Source organism: Chlorocebus sabaeus, chromosome 14 (genome assembly GCF_047675955.1).
Source record: "Chlorocebus sabaeus isolate Y175 chromosome 14, mChlSab1.0.hap1, whole genome shotgun sequence".
In the NCBI taxonomy this organism is placed as follows: domain Eukaryota; kingdom Metazoa; phylum Chordata; class Mammalia; order Primates; family Cercopithecidae; genus Chlorocebus; species Chlorocebus sabaeus.
The window spans coordinates 49,814,194-49,829,478 of record NC_132917.1 but is presented as its reverse complement, the minus strand read 5'-3'; the positions used below and the strand labels follow the sequence as shown (position 1 = coordinate 49,829,478).

General features: G+C 35.2%; 1 protein-coding gene across 20 annotated transcripts in view; it reads left to right on the top strand.

Moving 5' to 3' along the window:
- The window catches only part of NRXN1 (neurexin 1), a 1,137,472-nt gene that overhangs the window by 1,064,064 nt on the left and 58,123 nt on the right, over positions 1–15,285 (top strand). The window lies entirely within an intron of this gene.

The following is a 15,285-nucleotide window of genomic DNA, read 5'->3' as shown; positions in this document are numbered from 1 at the left end:
GAGCTGTCCAATACTAGAATTGCTTCCACTTTCTGGCAGCATCCAATCCAGAACAAAGTCCTGTTTCCTTAAACCCTCCCCAGAATCAGTTAATAAGCCCAAATTATTTTTAATAAGTTTTTACTAATGCCCTTACTTAGTATCTTACTAAGATACTTCATGGCTCCCTGTGGTGTGTGTTCTTCGTTGCTACAACAATCAATAAACTCACTTGTTCAAGTAAAGGTATGCTCCTCATGGTCTTTCCCTGGAGGGCATTGACTGGTTTGTTGGTTGGCTGTTGGTTTTCTGACTTTCTTCAAATAGAAGATGGACCCACTTAGAACCTTGTTGTCACATTTGCTACTACTGCATCTGCAGAGTCTGAAACAGACCTGCCACTTAGTAGACCCAATACATGTTTGTTGAATGACTTCTTTGATCTTTTTGACATGGAAATTAAATAAGGTATATAACAGTGATTTTCAAGTAAAGATCCTTAGCCTAAAGACCCCAAGGTTTCACTTGGTATATTGCAACCTGAACCAGAAATGTGAGTCCTTTATTTGCTTTTTTATAGTCAAGTGGCACAAAAGCCATTGGACTTGGATTTTCATCATGCAGTTAAGGGTTACCTATCAGCTTATTAAGAATTAAACAATCTTGGCATTCATAAGCTTAAAATAGCATACTATTACAGTTACTCAGAACTCAAATGGAATAATCTAGAGTCTGGCTGCCACAATGTTCTGGGCAATGCTTCAGATTCCCACTGTACATGCATATGAACAGGTGGTAGAAATTCCTACCTGATTTCTGTTGGATATAGTTTTCAATTGATGAGAGTTTTAATTTTTAAAATAATTTGTTGTAAGTTTACTTATAGCGTTTGCAATTTGGTTAATTTAGATTTCTTACTTAACTCTGCTATGTAATTGTACGTAATTGCATCAATGCACATTTGTTCATAATTAAATTTCAGACATATACGCTTTACAGTTCAAATATTAATCATCTCTTTTCCCTCCCATTATCTTGCCTCCTAAATTTATTTGTACGGTGATAATTCAATTCATTCTCAGTGCTCACAGGTAAATAGGCAGGCCTCAGGGCTTTTTTTTTTTTTTTTTTTTTTTTTTAAATAGCTAACTGTATCAAGACCAAAATTAGTTTAAGGAGGGTAAAATATCTAAGAGAACTCTGTTACTAAGTCATTAAGTCTTCTGGCCATGTACTTTGTGATTCAGCCATGAGTTTGGATAATGTAAACCTCTTTTGAAAGCCAAAGACAACTAGTATATCTGCTGTCCTATGACTCATGACAAAGGAAGAGTCAGCTCAGATCTGTGAACCCTCTTTTTGTTTCCCAGTCTAGCAGCTATTTTGTTTACCAGATTTTAGCAGAAAAGAGCCTTCTTTTCAGTATATACAGTTGTTTTTTTTTTTTTTTTTTTTCTGATAGAATAGTCAAAATAGTTATCTGATTACCAAGGTAATGGTAAGTCTTTCTCTGTGGGTTTCCTAGATTAGGAGATAATAGAACCATTTTCAAAGAATCAAATAATTTATTTGTTATGTAATAAAACGTTTAATTTAGGAGGACTGTTTCACTCTTTAATATATATTTTCCCAACCATCACATTTTGCAACAATTCAGCAGGGATGAGTGTATAAATGTTTCGTTTCCAAGTTACTAAGTGGGTATATTTCAAAGGATCTAATTTGGCAGTAGACCACATAAAAATAATATTTGTTACTTTTTTTGTTCCACTCATAGACATATGAAACTATAGCTTTTAATCAATTCATACTGATATTTATTTTCGTATTTTGCTTTCAATTGTTTTGTAATTGTGAAATTACAACTAAATGTATACATTGATTAGACTTTAAAATACTGCCTAATACGTTAGGATAAATTCTATAGGAAAAAAATGTGTAATAATAACTTCTCTAGACTTCTAGTTTCTCTTCCAAAAGTCACATCTGCTGCCAAAAAAAAAAAAAAAAAAAGAAAGAAAAGAAAAAATCAACTTTGTTTCATCTAGAGTAAATTTAGGTATGATTAACTCATCCTTCTATTTAGATAGAATGTTGACATAATGGGCTCAAAATTTGACAAACTATGCAAATACTACTATATCACATACTTTAAAGGCCTTTAAAGGGACCATAAGACACTATAGGCTTCAGTCTATCAATGGGTAAGTTAATCAGTGTTACATGTTGATGTATACTATGGTTCCAGGCAGGCTTACCACATGCTGTAAAGTGATACCTAAGGTTTGTGATGATGTTCTCCATCAGGAAAATTTCAAATAGGGAAACAAAAATATGACATATATGTAAATTAGACACAAAAAATAATAAACAATGTATGCTCTAAATATTATAAAAACATTAGAGCAGTGTTTCTCAAAATATGGTCTAGAAGTCTTGTGGGCCAAGGATGAGGAGGGGAAAGGAATGTTGTAAGACCTTTTCGGTGAGGTCAAAATTATTTTCAAAATAATACTAAAATTTTACTGCATATTCTCACTCATATGTGGGAGCTAAGAGAATTTAGCTCATTGAAATTGCAGAATTGTAGGCTGGGAAAGGTAAAGGGGGAAGTGAGAATAGGGAGAAGTTGGCTAACAGATACAAAATTACAGTTAGATAAAGAGGAGTAAGTGATAGTGTTCTATAGCACTGTAGTGTAAATATGTTTTGTTTTGTTTAGTTTTGTTTTGTTTTGTTTTTTGTTTTTTGTTTTGAAAGGGAGTCTCACTCAGTCACCCAGGCTGGAGTGCAGTGGCACGATCTCGGCTCACTGCAACCTCTGCCTCCAACCTCTGCCTCTAGGGTTCAAGTGATTCTCCTGCCTCAGCCTCCCGAGTAGCTGGGATTATAGGTGCATGCCACAACGCCCAGCTAAATTTTGTATTTTTAGTAGAGATAGGGTTTCACCATGTTAGCCAGGATGGTCTCGATCTCCTGACCTCGTGATCTGCCCACCTCGGCCTCCCAAACTGCTAGTATTATGGTAAATATGGTTAATAATAATTTAGTGTATATTTTCTTCTTTTTTTCTCATTCTGTCACCCAAGCTGGAATGCAGTGGCTCACTGCAGCCTCAACCTCCCCAGCTCAGGTGGTCCTCCCACTTTAGCCTCCCAAGTAACTGGAACTACAGGTGTGCACCACCCTACCTGGCTAATTTTAGTATTTTTTGTGGGGATGGGGTTTTGCCATGTTGCCCAGGCTGGTCTCAAACTCCTGGGCTCAAGCAAGCCACCTACCTTGGCCTCCCAAAGTGCTGAAATTATAGTTGTGAGCGACCATGCCTAACCTAATGTATATTTTCAAAAAGCTAGAAGAAAGAACTTTAAATGTTCCCAAAACAAAGATATGAGAAATCTTTGAGATTACGGATACGCTAATTACACTGATTTGATTACTACACGTTGTATGCATGTATCAAAATATCATTCTGTGTCTCATAAATATGTAGTTATTATATGTCAACAAAAAAAGAAAATACTTTATTTACCCTTTTCATTCTCATTGTTTCATAAGGATACAGTGGAATTTTTCAGAGACTACATGATATGAAATACTGCAATAAATTGAATGCAGAAGCAAATATGAGCCCCAGTCTTCTATTTTAAGAGATATTGAAAAGATTTGCAAAAATGTAAAACAGTATTATTTTCTTCAAAAAATGTATGATTTTAAAAATGTAGTTACTTTTTAAATTTATGTTAATATTAATGGGTTTATTGTTATTTTTAAATGAGTTAAATTATTTAACTTTTATCACCTTTAATTTCGAATAAAGTAAATATCCACATACGTAATCTACCTAAATAATATGTATGTCTTTGGAGTCTTCAATTGTTTTTAACAGTGAAAATAAGACCTAATGCCAAAATTGAGAATCACTGCTTCAGAGAAATGCTATATTATTTATGTGATTATTTATGTAGCACATGTATCCTGTGGCATCTGAGTTTCTGGCCAATTTATCACTTCATTTAGATCGAAGTAACATATTATTAAGTTAACCTTCTTTTAGGTTACCTATAATTTGTGATACTGGATTTTTTTATTAATTCATGGTAGTGGTCTTTAGAGTATAAAGCATTTTCTTCACAGGAAGGATGGGCTTTTAATTATTCCACAAATGAAGTACATTTCCTTCCATCATACCATGAAGTGATTCTGTACCATAAAATTGTTACTATTGCTATGGCCCAATCGAATGTGAAATGTGTTGTCAGTATTGCTAATAATGGTTTAACTTCCAAAGTAAGTGAATATTTTTTTTTTTTTTTAAATATCAAGCAATGTAGATTTGAGATTTTGTCTGTGTTATCATTCTCACTCATTTGCATGACAGTATACCTTCTTAAGTGAAAAGGGGCAGATGAGATTGTAGCCAGCTTGCTGGGAAGGTGCCTGGTGGTGTGTCCTGCAGGTAAACTCCATTCATCTTGCTTGTCACAGTGGAAGTAGAGAATCTAAAGCAATTAATGTAGCATTGAAAGAAGTGACTAAAGTCAATGCACACTAATGACTTCATTGTTTTTGCTTGATCTGACTGGAGTTTATACAAAAATTATGACTGAAATAAAGCCTAACATTTTCTAAAGAGTGCAAGCAAAATCTAGTGCACTGCAAAATAAAAGCATCTTTCCCAGGATTCACATGAATCTATACAGTTTGAAAAGGAAAAAATTCTAAGAATAGTATTTACCAAGCCAAAGCCTTAGGTCTTCATTCAATATAGAACACTAGTTTCTTCCATGGTGAATGAGTTATGTCAAAAATAAAATTTATTGAATCATAGAATTGAAATAGTCTATGCAAATCCTAGATATAACTTCTTCATGTTAATAGTTAATAAGGATTTCTCCTATTTATTGACCATCAAATCTGTGCTAGTTTCTCTGCTAAGTGTTATATTTTATTTATACCTTATGGAAATATTTGAAAGGTATATATTGCTGTTACTCTCATTTTATGGGTGAAACGGCTGTGACTTAGAGAAGTTGAACTAACTAGCTAAATCTAAGTGCCAAGGCTGAAAAACCAGATCTGTCTGATTTCACTGCCCCATTCTCTCAACTAAGTTATTCCCTCCCTATAGTCACGTATTACATGCATTGGATTGGCAACATTGATCACTTTCATTTCTCAGGAAAGGACGCCCAAACAGGCAGATTAAATGGTTTGTACCAAGTCACCAAATAAGAAACAGAATCCGTGTGTCTTTAGGTAGACATGTGGAACTCAATCCAGGTTATGGGACTAGACATCATTCTTCTCAGCTCTTTCAGAATGCTTACTACTATGCAATATAACTTCTGTGGCATTTATAATACACGTGTGTGTGTGTGTGTGTGTGTGTGTGTGTGTTCTCAAAGGACTTTGTCTTATATTTATCTTTTCCACAATTCTTTGTATCTAGTTAAGCTGTAAGATGTATTAATGACTGAATGACTAAGTAAAGAAATGGCCCAACACAGTGCTTTCCTGAGTGTAAGCTCTAGGAACTACCAAGAGCCATAAAAGAAGAGAGAAAGCAGCTCCCCTTCACTGGCCACTCACCTCAATATGAGTCCTCTGATATTTTTTTTAATATGGAATTATTCATAAGCATTATTTTGGAAAAAGTGTTTTTATTGCTAGATAATTTTGTTTGTTTTTAAAACACCAGTTTAGTTTATATGACATCAGATCTCATTTTCTCAGTTTGAAATTAGCAAAATTCAGTTGCATCTAGTGATTTTACTAGAATGAAGGCTAAAATGTGGTTCAAAATACATGAATTCTGGTTCTGATTTTTCCACTTGTTAGCCACATTTCTATGTGTTAGATTACTTATCTTTCAAATTACGTTTATGGTATACTTGCTTGGTCTGTATTTGCTGTTTCTGATTTTTTTTTTTCTTAATTTTTTGAAACCAGGTGTCACTCTATTGACCAGACTGGAGTGCAGTACCATGATCATGGCTCACTGCAGCCTTGGCCTCCTAGGCTCAAGTGATCTTCCCACTTCAGCTTCCTAAGTAGCTGAGACTACAGGTGCTGCACTACCACACCTAGATAATGTAAAAAAAAAAAAAAATTCATGGAAATGAGATCTCACTATGTTGCCCAGGCTGGTCTCAAACTCTTGGCCTCAAGCAGTCCTCCTGCCTCAGCCTCCCAAAATACAAGAAGGAGCCACAGTGTCCAGTCTTTGTATTTCCTACCAGTTTTGGTAAAGATACAATGAGAGAATATACGTAAAAATGCAACAAAATGCACAGTGATATATGTTAGAATAATTATTGATTTTATTTTGTTAAATAATTTATCAGCAGTTATTTTAAAACATTTATTCCATCTACAGTGGGACCATGTACATGCTGTGTTCTCCACAGGTGATTTCTAATCTTATTTACTGGTCCTAACACTTAATTAATAAAAGTTGTTTCTGTATGAACTAGAAAGAGACATTTTCTGATTCCAGAATACCTAAAAGTCATTATCTAAAGGACTCAAAGATCCGATTCACAGCATATCACAGAATCGTGCTATCTAAGCCTGAAAGTCATCAGTAAAGGTATTAAAAATGTAGACCTACAAAATATATACATGTAAAAAATATAAAAATATAATTTAAAAGATGTATAAAAATATAAATGTTCCTAGTACTAAGTAACCTATAAAGGACTTAAGGAAAGAAAGCGTTTTACCCAACATACAGCCACAGGTTTTGACTTGAGTATCACTTTGGCATTTATCCATTTATTCCTCATTTGCTTAACAAGCATTTATTGAATGTCTAATATAACCAGCCCCTGTGCTAGAAGCTGACATTCCAAACATGAAGTGGACCGCAGCTCATCCCTTGAGTTGGTAATAATCTAGAAAAAAGAAAAGAAATATACAAACTGTAACAAACACAGAGCTATTTGAATAAGTGCCCCAAATAGCATTATTACAAAGTACTATGGAAACACAATGGAAATAATGACTAACTCTTCCTAGAGGATTTGGAAAGGCTGCAAGAAAGAATAGCATTTGAGCTTGGTACAAAACAATGTGTAGGAGTTTACCAAAATTTTTTATTTAAATGTGAAAAGGGCATCCCCAGATAGAAAAGACAGCATGTTCATGCCAATAAAGATGTTACAGAACATAGCATACTTGAGACAATGTGAAAATTAGAACAAGTCTTTTGAAAAGTAGTTTGACAGGTTGTTTCAAGATCTCTAAAAACACTATGTCTTTAGTCCTGTAATCTCATTTATGGTCATTTATGTTATGAGAAAAATACAAAGGAAGAAAAGTGTTACTTACAAAGCAGAAGTGCAGAATAGAAATGCGTCTATTATCTAAAAAACACAAAATAGGTATGTGCATTACAATACATCCATTTGATTTATTATTCTTTTGCTACTAGAATAATTATGAATATTCTAAATCAAGATGGAAAATGTATGTGCCATTATATAACTTGTAAAACCAAAGAAAATTGTATCTTTATTACTATACCTTTTTAAAATTATCTGTACAAATAAGAAATGAAGACTTTGATATAAAAATCAAAACAACAGCATCATCAACAAAAATCATGTAAAGTTTTGTCAAGGTGGTGGGATTTTGAGTGATTTTTAAAAACAGATTTACTTTTTTGTTGTCATATAATTTACTAATTCAACTGATAGTTATTGATGATTTCATATGTGCTGGAAGCATTGCTAAACCCTCCAGCTGAAAAAATAAAGAAGTTTATCATTTTAATAATAAATACTAACAATTTTAAAGAAAAGCACTTTATACCTCAATGCCTTTGCTAAAATAATGAACTCCACCATCATTCAAGGCCCAAATTGAATGCAACCTGTTCCATTAAATCTACTGATTATCTATTCATCTCATCATTCATAATCTTTTTCTAAATTTATCAATCTTCTCTCTGTCCAAATGAAAAACATTGTGTTTAATAATTGAATTGGATGACCCGGCATGTCCAAGTCTGGTGTGATTATCTGTAGGGGATGGTTGGAGAAGAATCTGGTTCTTGACTTTATGTACATTGGAGAGTGTGTATCTCAAATAAGGTCTAAAACAAAATCAGGATCACCTGGAGTACATGTTATACATACAGATTTTCACTCTCATCCCTGAAAATTATAATTCCGTAGATCAGCGTGTATCCAGACGCTTTGCATTTTTAATAAGCACCCTAGATCTTAAGCAACCTGACTTTGGAAAACCTTGCTATAAAATATTGAGTCTTCATTAAATACGTGCATCTGATACTGGAATTTTCCCTTGGAATGCTGTATTTATGTAAGTGTACATTTGAAAATATCTTCTGTTCACAGATTTTTAAATATATTCAGTCGAAGCTGAGCTTTGTTTCAAACTCAGATTTCACAGTTTTGTTAATAGGCGACATTCACTCCATGTGGACTCTGGATGTACATATGCTTATGTTCATACATAGGGTTATGAAGTCTTCTGTGGCCTTCTGCATAGGTGTCTTATTTAAGTCATTCTTGTTGCATAAAATATTATTGCTTGGCTTATTATCAAGAGTGGGGAAAGTGGGGAGGAAGAGGATTTACACTTGATAACGCCTGACAAGCTATATTCACGACAAACCAAAGTTTCTCGTATAGTCCATTGTTGTGCCTCAACTACATGTTAAGTTTCATGTTCATTTTTCCTTTTATTCTTTTCTCTCTTCCCTCCCTACTCTTCATTTTTCCTTTTCTCTAATTTTCCTTAATTTCTTCTAATGAACTTCTCCATGGACTATTGTTTTTTGATTAATGCTTTCATCAATCAGTTATTAAAAATATTTAGCCACTGACTAATGTTTGGTAAAATGCATTGTCCTGAAAGATTCAGTTCCTTATTAACCTTATCCTTTGGGTCTTGAGGTTGGATCCAAGTGAACAATATGTCATCCTTCTGTCAAAGTAAAAGAAATACATAGCCTGCAAAAAGCTCAGAAAATTTAAAAACTGGTTACAGACTGGCAGTAGGAAATCTAGAGATTAGCCTAAAATGAGCATGTTTTGACACCATTAATCTTTGACCTTAAGCTTTCCAACCTAGAAGTCAGCTAGGAGAAAAACTGCAAATGGAAGATTTCTGTACAGTGTACCATTTCATTTTCATGAGTCATCATTTCACGTGAAATGACTGATGACTTTTCTCTGGGTAGATTTATTGTCAAGCAGTTGGGAAGGTCTTGATCTGACTTCAGTAGGTTCTCATCTTACAAAGGAAACTTTACCTCTCTTTAGAGGTGTAGAAACCCATCCTATGAAAACCCCTCTCAAAATAAATTATTTTCGAGCATATACAAAATGACACTGCCTGTAGATCTGCACATTCATGGTTTCTAATTGCAGCAGTGAGGTAGGAACCAATTCAGCCAAGTACCCTATTTGTAGATTCAACAGGGTCATCCTATTCTAAATGCTATGATTTGTACATTTCTTCTATGCACATTTATCTTCCTTGCTCAAAAATATTTTCAATTAAAATATTTCATACTTTATAAAATTCAATATGGGAAACTATCCCTTTATGGATGGCTCTAAGTCATCTGCATTTTTCCTCTCTGCTCTGAAGCTATTATCTGTTCCAATTTCTCTCTTGGTAAACAACTACTACTAAAAACTTACCTTTTTATTTATTTATTTTTAAGCATCCCATTTCTATTCATTAGAAATCTTGTTGATATGGCTTTTCCTAAGGAAGAATTCCAAAGCTGAAATTCCAATATGGTCCCAAGGTTCTTAAAGTATGGAAGATGGAATGTTTGTTAACAATGCAGACTCTTGTAATCCATCTAAGTTAGAGTGGGAATCGGTCTCCAGGGAAGAGCCCAGAAATCTGGATGTTTAACGTGTTCCTTTTTGGTTCTTATGCTTAATAAACTTTAAGAACAACTATTCTAGAGCATTAGTTCTGATTTGGAGAGAACATTCAAAATGTAGTCATAGACTTTCAGTTGCTAGCTTCATGGATATATATGTTATTTAATCCCTCTGTGTCCCAATTTATTTATTTTTAACATTAGCATAATAATTTTCAGGATATGATGTTAATGAAAAGATTGCCTGGGGCCATAGGTGTTTTGTTTCTTTTTGCTTTTTAAAAACCATGTGTACCTGGATAAACAACCAGTGTGAGAAAAACAAAACCTACAAGAATACAATAGCAGAAGAAAAAACATAAGATTATGTGGAATTTTACTCACTTGGACATTAATTTCCTTCCTATCTCTAATCCATACTTGCAAATATTAAATTAATAGTTAATAGAAGTTTAATGGTACTCCATGGTCTCAAAGTAGTGCTTCCATTATAAAGAGAAAAAGGAAAAATAATAAAAACCTAGGACAATCTGCTTGGATTTTCCACCACTTCTATTTTTCCCGTCTCTTAAAAACTGAAAACAGTCCAAAATATTTCCCTGTGCTATGGCTCCTCTCACCTGGAATGTACTTTCTGACATATGTCTTTTGACAGTCATCCATGTATCCTATTCATCCCGACTGCAGTGCAAATAGAGATGAGAATTTGTATTAAAAAAAATAAATAAATAAACTTAAGCAGCCACTTAAATTCTTCTGAAAGGAGAATATTCAAGGCTTCTTCTTTTGTATTTCATAACCTGTAAATACTCATTGGAATATTTTGGAGGGTAATACTTCCTCTCCCTGATAGCAAAGGCTTTCCGTGCCTTAATACAGCATCAACATGGGAAAGAGAAGGCTTTGGAGATTTTTGCTATCTCTTATTGAACATCAACTTTTTCCCTCCCCCTAAGTTTTTGTTTCTTTGTTTGTTTGTTTGAATCTTGATCTGTCACCCAGGCTGGATTTCGGTTGCGTGATCTTGACTTACTGCAACCTCTACCTCCTGGGTTCAAAAAATTATCTTGCCTCAGCCTCTCAAGTAGCTGAGATTACAGGCGCATGCCACCACATCTGGCTAAGTTTGGAATTTTTAGTAGAGACAGGGTTTCACCATGTTGGCCAGGCTGGTCTTGAACTCCTGACCTTGTGATCCACCTGCCTTAGCCTCCCAAAGAGCTGAGATTACAAGCATGAGCCACCGCACTCGACCCCCTTCCCCTAAGTCTTATCCTGGTTATATCTATGATGATTTTTGAAAGCACCTTGAAATTTGCCAATATTAGGTTCACTGATTGCTTTGAATGGTAAAGAATGTCACTTTCACTTAAAATTTAAAACAAATTATTTGACCTCTCTACATTAAAATCCACCATCTCTAACATGGAGTTGGACTATTCAAGTTGTAAAAATCTATCTAGTTTTAAGAGAATTGTGACATGTAGTGTTCTCCCGCACCACAGAGTTTGTAATAATATCCATGGGTTTGTGGCCATCTTTTATGAGCATGACCTCTCTTTTCTTTTTATGGCTTGCTGGCGCGCTCACTCTCTCTCTCTGTCTCTTTCTCTCTCTCTCTCTCTCTTTCTCCCTCTCCTCTGCCCTCCCTCCCCCAGCTATTTTTCTGTGACATTTCCAACATTTCCTTTGCAACAAAGGCATTCGTTTTGCTTAAAGCTGCTCCAGTGTCCTAGTGCTCCAACTGGCTGTCTTTGATCCTTGCTGCACTGACCCTGAACACCACAGGCCTGATGGTGTGGGGATTAGCATTAGAGGAGTCACAGAAGGAAAAGCACCTGAAGTTAGTCCTGAGAACTCTGTTTTCAGAAACCTTATCTATGGATAGAGAGACTTGGTGAGAGGCTGAGGACAAGAACTGCAGACGCAGTTTCTAAGGGGAGAGGGTGGCACTCTGCCTCCCATGCAAGCTGTGGTGTGGGATGGTCCAAGATAGGATTTATTCACTTTCTTGCTTACAAGGTCACCTTTGTAGAGAAAGTAGCCTAAGAATTATAATTTGAGGGTTACAGAAGTTTCCTCTCCTTTATATATTTCCTTAGCTAGTCCTCCTGTGATCCCTGTAATTAATACATTTTCTTTTTTTGTGGGGACGGAGTCTCACTCTGTCGCCAGGCTGGAGTGCAGTGACGCAATCTTAGCTCACTGCAACCTCTGACTCCCTGGTTCAAGCAATTCTCCTGCCTCAGCCTCCCGAGTAGCTGGGATTACAGGCGCCAGCCACCACACGCAGCTAATTTTCATATTTTTAGTAGAGATGGGGTTTCACCATATTGGCCAGGATGGTGTCGATCTCCTGCCCTCGTGATCCACTCAACTCAGCCTCCCAAAGTGCTGGTATTACAGGTGAGCCACCGCCCCACTACATTTTCTGGCCATACCTTTAAAAATACAGATATCATGCAGAGCAATAAAGACTTCCAGTATTTGTATTGTTAATTTCAATTAGGTTAATATCTCACTTTAATTATTTTTAAAAACCTATAAAGAACAGATAACTTGTCCTATCACAATATTTGAACAAATTGACCCTAATCTCTTTACTAACATACTTTTACCACTGACTTCCACATCACCATCCTTTGAGTTGTCCTCCCGTCGCTTCATCCTCATTTGCTGTTTTTTCCTCTTTTCTGTAACTTATTAAAATTGGAGAAACCCAGGGCTTGGTCCTTGGTCCCCCTCTCTTCTCCATGTAAATCTTGCCACTTTACAAATATATGCTTCACAATACAGAATATATATTTTTAAATCTTTTGGAAAGAAGGTAGAAAAGTTTAGCATTTAGAACATGGTTTCTCTATCTCAGCGCTGTTGACGTTTGGGTCCAAATAATTATTTGTGATAGGGACTGTCCTGTACATTATAGAATGATTAGCAGCATCCTTGGCCACTATCCACTAGATGCTGCTAGCACCCTCCAGTTTTGACAACCAGAAATGTCACCAAACATTGTCAAATGTTCCCTGGGGGGTGGGCTGGAGCAAAATCACCATTCCAAACCACTGATTTATAGCAGTGTTATGTAAAACCCCCAAACCCTTAAATTATTCAAATTATAAGCTTTGACTTAATTTGGCCAATTCATTTTTTTTTGGGGGGGGGCAGTTTGTATCTCTTAAAGTTACAAGAATCTGAATAACAACAAGAGCCAGCAATAGAATCTGTCAGCCAAGTTTTGAGTTTTGAACAACATAAGCTGTTTCTGGGGAGGAAACGTGAAAATTTGTTTTGTCTTTAGCCCTACAACCTTACTGATAAAAATATGGATGTTATTTTGCCTTTGAAGCAGCAATGAACAATACCCTAAATTGAAATTCAAGTTTAGCTCGGCCACTTTTTGCTAATTGCATCCAGCTGAGAAAACTAAGGCTTGGAGAGGTTAATTTGCCCAAGTCTGGGTAAATATACAAATCATTTACTTCTCAGCCCTTTATGTTCGTGCCTCAAAGAATCAGACAAAATTTGGGTGAATCGTCACTCTAAATTGTAAATCTCTTAATCCATGTCTGTATTATTATTTGCATTCATAGATAAAAGAACTTCAGGTTGACGTGAGATGTGAAGGTCTTCAGCTAAGATTGCCAGAACCTTTATTTTACAATTCCCTTCTTGCCCACACCTACACTATTTTCTTTACGTGAAAAAAAGCAGGCCACATACCCTTCCCTCTGTCTTCCCTCCTTTCCCTCAAGATTTTCCCTGAAAATATCTACCAGTCTTGTTATTCTAAACCTAAATGAACATCGGTAACATTATTTTAATTAGTTAATTTTAAATTAGAAAAGTAAACCATAGACTTGAACAAAATGTATAAAATGATACCTAATAAAACTATGTCTCAGTCTTACCTTTGAACTCAGTCTCTCTCCTCAGATGTAGCCACTATTTGGCCACTATTAACTGATAATTTATGTCCTTACAGAAATTTCCTGTAGGTCGGGCAGGGTGGCTCATGCCTGTAATCCTAGTACTTTGGGAGACCAAAGTGGGCGGATCACTTGAGATCAGGAGTTTGAGATCCACCAGGCCAACATGGTGAAACCCCATTTCTACTAAAAATACAAAAAAAAAAAAAAAAAAAAAAACCTATCTGGGCGTGGTGGCACTCACCTGTAATCCCAGCTACTCAGGAGGCTGAGGCAGAAGAATCTCTTGAACCTGGGAGGCAGAGGTTGCAGTGAGCCTAGATCCCACCACTGCACTCCAGCCTGGTTGAGAGAGCAAGACTCCATCTCAAAAAAAAAAAATTCTTCTGCATATGCAGTCATTTGTGTATGTATACATGCATGTGTTGTGTAAGTATAGCCTATACACAATTTAAATTTTATGGCTTTAATTTTCATTCCAATGTACCTGACAAATCTTTTCATATAAGGACATATGATTTACCACATTGTATTTTACAGATGACGAGTATTTCTCCTGTAAGGCTATATCATAGTTTAATCAGTTTACTATCAGTGATTAAGGTGGTTTCTAGTTTGGTGCTATTACAGTGCTGTAATGAATAGGTTTAGTGTTGATGTTTTCTTCTTGTTTTCTTTTTGATGACAGGTGCTCTGAGTCATAATATTATTTAAGAATAAAGTTTGTTGAGAATTATGTTATTATTGAATAGTCTGAATAAATAGAAAAAAACACATGATAACATCTATTTTAAAAATCTTGAAAAATGCTTTATTATTTCCTGAAGTCAATACTGAATGAAAGAAATTTGCAGAAAAACTCAACAGGGTTCAATCTTTCAGGAATGTGTTTAGTTTAAAAAATAGTTGCAAAGACAAATTGAGCTTTGGAATTTCAGCATTCTACAACTCGTAAGCTTTACTTATGAGGCACACTTATCAATGTTAATTCTGATACACTTTTTTTTTCCTAAATAGTGTTGCCTGACTCTAAAAGATGTTAGAATTAATTCTTTCAAATGCATGAACAGCATGAAAACTGGGCAATGAAAAGCAATAAAAGTGCCAGGGTGGCTAGGGTACTTTTTCTTCTAGAAATTTTATTCCTGAAGATTGTTTTATGCTACTTTTGAGCTTTAAAAAAAAATCTCCATGATACTGTCATTTGAAACACACACTGGTCTCATCACTTATAGCCTACCCTGTCAGACTGTATATATAATCATCCCAGTTACATTGAAGAAGTGTGTAAACATATCTGTTATTACAGTATGATCACTGGAAACAGATGTATTTGGGGATATATTTCCATATGGTATTCCAGATGTGTAGTCCTTGCTTACCAAATAGCTATTGTAAATTTCAGAGAAAAGGCAGCAAATAAGTACATATTTTCATCATTGAATAATAATTCGTTCTTCAGGCTTTGGGAAACAGGATGTGCATCTTTTGGTGCTTGTTTTTATT